The sequence below is a fragment of the Capsicum annuum genome, unplaced genomic scaffold (assembly GCF_002878395.1).
Source record: "Capsicum annuum cultivar UCD-10X-F1 unplaced genomic scaffold, UCD10Xv1.1 ctg3298, whole genome shotgun sequence".
NCBI classification, from domain to species: domain Eukaryota; kingdom Viridiplantae; phylum Streptophyta; class Magnoliopsida; order Solanales; family Solanaceae; genus Capsicum; species Capsicum annuum.
The window spans coordinates 9179-16817 of NW_025839727.1; the positions used below are offsets into that span (position 1 = coordinate 9179).

The 7639-nt window shown below is 33.4% G+C and overlaps 1 long non-coding RNA gene across 1 annotated transcript; it reads left to right on the top strand.

Moving 5' to 3' along the window:
• Positions 1–6: 6 nt before the first annotated feature.
• LOC124891261 lies at positions 7–1108 on the top strand. Its single transcript, XR_007049602.1, has 2 exons — positions 7–460; positions 550–1108. It is a non-coding gene; the product is annotated as an uncharacterized LOC124891261 (long non-coding RNA).
• Positions 1109–7639: the final 6531 nt, after the last annotated feature.

Below are 7639 nucleotides of genomic sequence, written 5' to 3' on the forward strand. Positions count from 1 at the left end.
TCTTTTGTGTGGAATTTGACAGTATTACTCTTTGATCAGAATATCTGGACCACAATTTTTTTAGTTGTTGGATAACCGTGGTGTCCAGGCCAGCTTTCGCGCACCTCGACTAAATCCACGGGATACCTGCCACTTCCCACCAGTAACAGATATCAAGTAACTTTTTCCCCCAAGGCCAAGGCTAGGACAGATGGGAAGAATCACCTAGTGTTTTTTGTCTCTGCTTAGGTTTGAATCTGGGAAACCTTGGGTGTATATCTGGACTACAATCTAGACTGAACCTTCGGGTAGACTCTGCAGTATCAACAACCATAGCGCACGGAGTATGGTAGAATTCCTCGGTACGGTCATTCAGGAATCGTGTGGCTCGACGAAAGGTGTTTCCCCTATTTCTGGAATAGGGGGGCTTCCTTGTTATTAAGGTGTCAAGACGCTCGAAGGTCACAAGTGGAATCAACTGGTACTTCAATCATTCAATTGACTCCTTTCTGTCAGTCCGTGCTTGTTAGCATGCTCTAATATTTCTTTTTTTTTTTAATTTGCTTTCAGTTAGGTTTTCTTTGAGTAAGGAGGTTGCGATTTTCCAAGTCGAACAACTATCTATTTTGGCTTGCTTGATATATATGAAGCATGATTTGCTGCAGATGGAGCATACAACTCTAATGGAACCCAAAGGTACATGTGAATAAAAGTTGTTTAATGGAACACACAAAAGAACATATTGTTTTGACGATGCTCAATGATTATTTGGGAAGTGAAAAGTTTCAAAGATCTCTGCTCAAGTCGAGAAGGGCAAGCTATTGAAGCTTTTGAGTGGTACTTATTCCCATGTTGGACGGTACATCAAGACTGTGGATGTGATAACTTGTAATGTTGGCTTTGGATAATTAGGCTCGTACGACTGTAAAAATGTGTCACAAGGGTCTAAGGCTCGCTTCTTTGTATAGTAACAATCAATGTCTCTCGTGTGTTTTGTTTTGTTGATGTGACAATGGCTTTCTTGTTTTGCCCCGTCGTCGAATGGGTCTTCAGGAAACCTGAATTCCTCTATAATGTAATTACATATAGAATCAACTATGTCTTGAATATCAGAATTTTCAACAACAAACTCAACGTCAAGTCGAGCTATAGTTCTAGTTCATGCATATGGAAATATCCATCTGCTGCAACTGCACTTGTCCTCCTCCTCTTATTATTTCATTTACTAAATTTCAAACTTAGATCATAAAATTCAGAAATCTCCTTAAACATCGTTCCCAATCAAACTAAAATTGAAATGGTGGGAATATATCGTTTCTGCAGCCGTCTATATTGACTATTGGGTTATTGAAAAGGACTACAGTCTACTGAGCCCACAGAAGACCAAGACAGTATAAATTATGCCAAAAGTAATTGATAAAGTTCAATTGTCACCAATCACTGTTTGTTTGTTTGTTTGGTGATTGGTGACAAATGAAGTGCATCAATTACTACGAATTTTCTGAAAATATGACAAGAAGTACAAAGGCCACGGTTTCGTTACTTATAATCTTTTATCGTTCTTGATCCAAAGTAAGAAAAACAAGTTATATATAAATCTAAATATGAACATTTAAACCTAGAATGTTGCGTAAATTTCGACTCATTACCACGAATTTTGTGAAAATATGAGTACAACGAACTCAATTTCGTTTCTTATAATCTTTATCATTCTTGATCCAAAGTAAGAAAAACAAGTTATATATCTAAATACTCACATTTATATCTAGAACGCCGTGAAAATTTCGACTCTTATTATATATGACTAGTTTTCTGAAAATATGACAGTAAGTACAACGAACTCGATTTCTTGATTCAAAGTAAGAAAAACAAGTTACTTATCCTAGATATGAACATTTACATACAGTGACAATTTTGACTCATATTTCTACGAATTTTCTGAAAATGGTAGTATCATTGTAATTGGAATTTTATGGAATTCATTCTCATCCTCAAGAACAAAAATATCACCATTAATACAAGTTTGAGATTTGTTCCAATTTAAGTGTCTTACTTTCGTTTCGTGGTTTGTTTTAAAAAGAATGTTTCTTTATATATTTAGTTTGTTTCTCAATTCCAACATTCTACATGAAAAACTTAAGACCGCAATATTTTAAAGACTGTACACGTCATCAATTTCAGATCGTAAAATTCAGAAATCTCCTTTTTATTTTTTAAACACTGTGCCTAATCAAACTAAAATACTTATATTGAAACGGAGGGAATACATCAAGTAGTGCCAAAAGTAATTGATAAAGTTCAATTGTCGCCAATCATTGTTTGTTTGGTGATTGGTGACAAATGAAGTGCATCAATTACTTTTGGCACAACTAAAGCGTTACTTACTTTAACAGTTTTTACCATATTTGATATGGAAGGAAAAGTAAACTATATTAACCTAATACAATTAACTAATAATTAAAGAAAATGATAAATTAAAGTTTATTTTTGAGTCCCTCACTTGGTTACCCCTCTTATTACACCCAACAAGTACCCTTCCTTTCTTGCCTCAATTATTCAATTAAGTGATCAATAGTCGAAAAAAAAAAAACACTCTGTCATGAAGTCTTTGTCTTCTTGTTGGATGAAAAGTCATACTTTTTGGTAATAGCAGATTGTAGCAATCATTGTTGTACCAATTACAAGTCAGAACACTTGCAAAAGAGAGAGGGAGAGAACTCACTGATCATTCACGAGGTAGTGGTAAAGTCTCCGCGTACAATCCATCCTTCCCAGACTCCACTTGCGAAATTTTACAGGATATGCTATTGTTGTTGTTGAATATAGGAAAAATAATAATGGAGTGAAGGAAAATTGAACAGATTCCAGTTCTTCACAATTCTAAAACACATTCATTGTATGGTAGGCCCAATTAAGCACTACAATGTGCTTTTAAAAAATGGAGAAATAATTCAAAAAGCAAAATTAATGAATAGACATAAAGCAAAAGGTACCTTCCTTTATTGCCTCAATTATTCAATTAGTCTTTGGTTTTATGAGTCAATACTTTTTGAAAAGAGAAAAGTTAAACTAAAGCACACAGTTGGTATACTTCGACCATTCTTGTTTGCATATTAGTCTTCAAATTGAATAGGTAAAACTATGGCTATTTTGAGAAAAACACTAATCATAAGGAAAAATGTGATAGTACTAATTCATGATCCGAATTTTATAAGCCGTGATTGACACTCGGCAATTTAACCTATTCTTAAATGGCAGACCGGTGCACAAGGCATCCCGCAGGGTATGGGGAAGGGCTGCACCGCAATGGATGTGATGTAGACAACTTATCCTAATATAAGCATTTCGAAGCTCATTAAGCCTAATCATAGGACTACCTGAGATTTCAATATTGAGACTGAAAGTATATTTTTGTTGCCCTTACAACTTTAGGGACTCAATTTTGAAATTGAGACATCACACAAAACAAGCAGGTAACTTGTTCTTGCTTTATGCACCAGTTCAGTATATTAATTACAATTAACAAAATATTTCAGTATGATTGGTTCTTTTGCATCGCCCCTCTCCCCCTTACTTTTTTTGATTTTCAATGTGAGTTGAAATGCTTTTACTATAATTCATTAATTTAGATATCATTACTTTTATTAATAAACTAGTATGCGTTCCCGCCCGATGCACGAAAAGTTTTAGAGAAAAAAAAATTCCAAATACTGTTATCTTATTAATTTGACACATTGATTTTTTTATTATTTTATTGATTGTGAAATTAAAAACAATTGATTCACGTCCGTTTATTAGTTGTTTATAAATGCAAAAAATATAGACCTATATAAAGAAAATAAAAAAATTTATTTAAATTATTAAATAACAATAAAAAAATATAAATTCTTGATAAATAATAATTTTGATTCTCTTTAACTAACTCAACAACAAAAAAAGTCATAAATTTGAATTTTAGTTCACACTTTCTCAAGAATCAAACACTCTTTCCTTAAAAAAAAAGTTCTTAAAAGTTTTAAAAAATATATATATATAATATCAATTCAACTATTTGATAGAAATATAATATCAAATTAACTTGACTTTCACTAGAATGTAAGCCTTCCAATTCCGAATAAATAGGCACATATGTGACATAATACAAATCAGTTATCACTTGTACATACTAGAACGCTACATAAGATATGGGTGTCTAACTTATAGAGGCGGAGTCAGGATTTCAACGAAAAGGGTTCTATATTTAAAGAAAACTTAGAATTTCAACTAAGGGGGTTCCATATTTAAAGAAAACTTAGTCGAAGAGGGTTCAACACCTACTATAACCACATCAAAATTAATTTTAATCATGTATAAATAGTATATTTTTCTGTCGAACGGAGTTCGGCCGAACCCCCGAGCAGAAGGCTGGCTCCGCCCTTGCTACCTGAGTTTGAGCACGTATGGAGAAAGCTTGGACATGATATTGTCAACGAGCAATTTTCTGGCAAAGAGTATTTTGAGTTTTGCCTATAGCATTGACGTTATTTTTAATTGATTGTTTAGTTTGTTGGATTAAAAATATAGTGTATAAAAATATGAATAGTACCCCATATTATAAACGTCATGGTTTATAAGGTATAAAAATAATACAACTAATACATGTGTTATTTTCTCTAATACCTCGCACCAAACGACCTCTCCAAAATCCCTTCCTTCCTAATAGGTTGATTGGTGACAAATGAAGTGCATCAATTACTTTTGGCACAACTTGTCTTGTCCTGGACTACTGTGGCCCATGTCCTTTTCACTACGTTTCAATAATTCAATAATATTTTATTCATTTTAATCCAGGTGTCTTAATTTGATTAGGCACAATGTTAGAATTTGTCTTGAATTTTTTATTTTATTTGATTTTCTATCATAATTAGAATTATCAATTTTGACCAAACAATATTAATAGTATATTTTTAGTATGTTTTTTTTTTGTCATCTGATTCATCATCTCTATGATTTGCAAGCTTTAAGCTTCTGCATGACGCCCTCTTGATTTCGAACCCAATCATGATATTACTTTTGGTACAACTTTTCCATGACCCAATAGTCAATATTGAGAATAGAGCACATGGTTGCAAAACTGATGTACTATATTTACTTAATAATATTACTGAGTTAAAACATAAGTAGATATTGTAGTTCTTTTTTTTCTTTTTACATGACACTGGTAGTTCCTACTAACACATTGTTAAGGCCACCTTTAATTTAATTTACTAGAACAGTTTGTTTACAAGAATGTAGTTTGGTATGTTGAACAAAAATTTCAATATGGTAATTAGATATCTACTGTACTCATGCCTAAGTAACACTGTTATGAGATGTGAAAGATGAGATTATTATTTTATATAATTAATGAGAAAATTTGGCTACTAAGCCTCTTGAAGTTTCCAATTAGCAAAATGGCCTAGTGAGAAAATTTGACTATTAAGGCTGCATTTGTTTTTATTATGATTTAGACGTTTGAATTTGAATGAATAAGATGTTGTGTATAGATCTGAAAATTATATTATTAAGACAGTTTGTTTTTCGATATCTGAATGTGCAAAATTTATTTATTTGAATATATAATAAAAAAATATAATTTAAATAAAAATTAATAATATATTAAAAAAATATTGGAATTAGTACAACAGAATTATTATTTGATTGAAATAAAATATTTATGTTTGCTAGTGATAGTGGAGATGGTTTGTACTGGAGGTGATGGTGGTAATGATTGATGTTAGTGACTAGTAATGTTGGTGGTGATAGTTGTGATGACAAAGATGGTTGGTATTATAATGACTATTAACGGTGGTGGTGATTGTGATGTGAAGTTGGTGGATGGTAGTTTTGTAGATATTGATTGCTATGGTTGAACAGTGAATGTACGATGTTTGACAATGCGTTGGTAGTAATTGAAGACGCAATTAGCTGTGATAGTGTAAATGGTTGTTAGTAGAAATAGATTGTAGTGATGGTAGTGATGGTAGTGATGGTAGTGATTGAAGTCAAGAATTTATCGAAAACAGTTTACTGTCTGTAAGGTAGGAGAAAAATCTGTGTATAAACTTACTATCTCCAAACTCCTTTTGTGAGACTACAATAGATATGGTAAGGAGGCGATGTAACAAAAAGATGATTGTAGCCACGAACGAGATATCCAGCAACAAGAAGGAAAAGCGAGTCAAGAAAAAAACGGCTCGAATGATACAATCCCTCCGTCATCCCAGAATGAAAGAGGTGATCTCGAAGTTCTTGATCTGTGAAGGTGCATTGTTAAGTGCTCCATTTTATTTTCCCATTGAGGCTGAACCTAAACCTGTGCTCGTGAGATAGCTGTCCATACATTAATAAGGGATGTATGAATTCTCGAGAAGAGAGGAGCCATGGTGTCCCCCCGACCGCCCGGATCCCATGAGTGAATCGAAAGTTCGATCTACATTGGATCTCACGTGAATCACCCTATTTATCCTCCCCAAGAAATGCAAAAGAAATAGAAAATAAGATAATCATTCATTTCAATGGGTTAATGTATATAAATAATAATATATTCATGTAGTTGATGTAGAAAATGAGAATGGCGTGAGTAGGAATGGCAATGGGGCGGTGCGGGTGCGGTGTGGTGCGGGTTTTAAGTTATGCGGTGCGGTGCGGGTTTTAAGTTATGCGGTGCGATGCGGGTGCGGTGCGGGTTAAAGTAATTTTTTTTTAAAATGGTGCGGTGCGGGTTGCGGGTATATGCGGGTTTAAAATAACAAAAAAGCTAAAAATTAATATTGTTCTCGTGAATATACCTAAAATTATATGTGTTCTTTACTTAAATTTTATAATACGTAAAACTAAATGCATAACACTACAAATAAATAATTTTATAGTAGCTTTTTTAACATCTCTATTCATTTAAATAAAAATATGATATTTGATCATTATTTGTACACGTTATACTTTTTGATAATTTTTTAGTGAAAAGTGCTATAATAGAAATTAATTATTATTTTCTAGTTGTAAATTTGAAAATATTATGATTTTCAATAGAGTTACAAATTTTTCAAAAAAACGGAAAAAAATTAAAAATATGGGGCGGCGCGGCGTGGTGCGGTTATCCGTGGATATGAATGTGGAGCGGGTTTATACGGGTTTAAATATCATGCAATGCGGTGCGGTTTTAAAACTTGCGGATTTAGTAAAAACCCGCACCGCACCCGCACCACACTGCATGATATTTGCAAATTACTGATCATTCTTGTTTGCAAATTACTCTTAGCATTCGAACAGGTATAATAAAATTTTTAATATTTGATTTCTGAAAACCATTTTTGTGGCTCCTCGTTTTGCTTTGTAGATTTCAGAAATGGAGATTGGCTTAGCAGTTGGTGGTGCATTTCTGTCTTCAGCTTTGAATGTTCTCTTTGATAGGCTTGCCCCTCATGGTGATCTGCTCAACATGTTTCGGAAGAATAAGCATGATGTTCGACTCTTAAAGAAGCTGAAAACGACTTTGGTTGGCCTTCAGGCTGTGCTAAGTGATGCAGAGAACAAGCAGGCATCAAATCAATATGTGAATCAGTGGCTTAATGAACTTCGAGGTGCTGTGGACAGCGCTGAAAACTTAATGGAACAAGTCAATTATGAGGCTTTGAGGCTT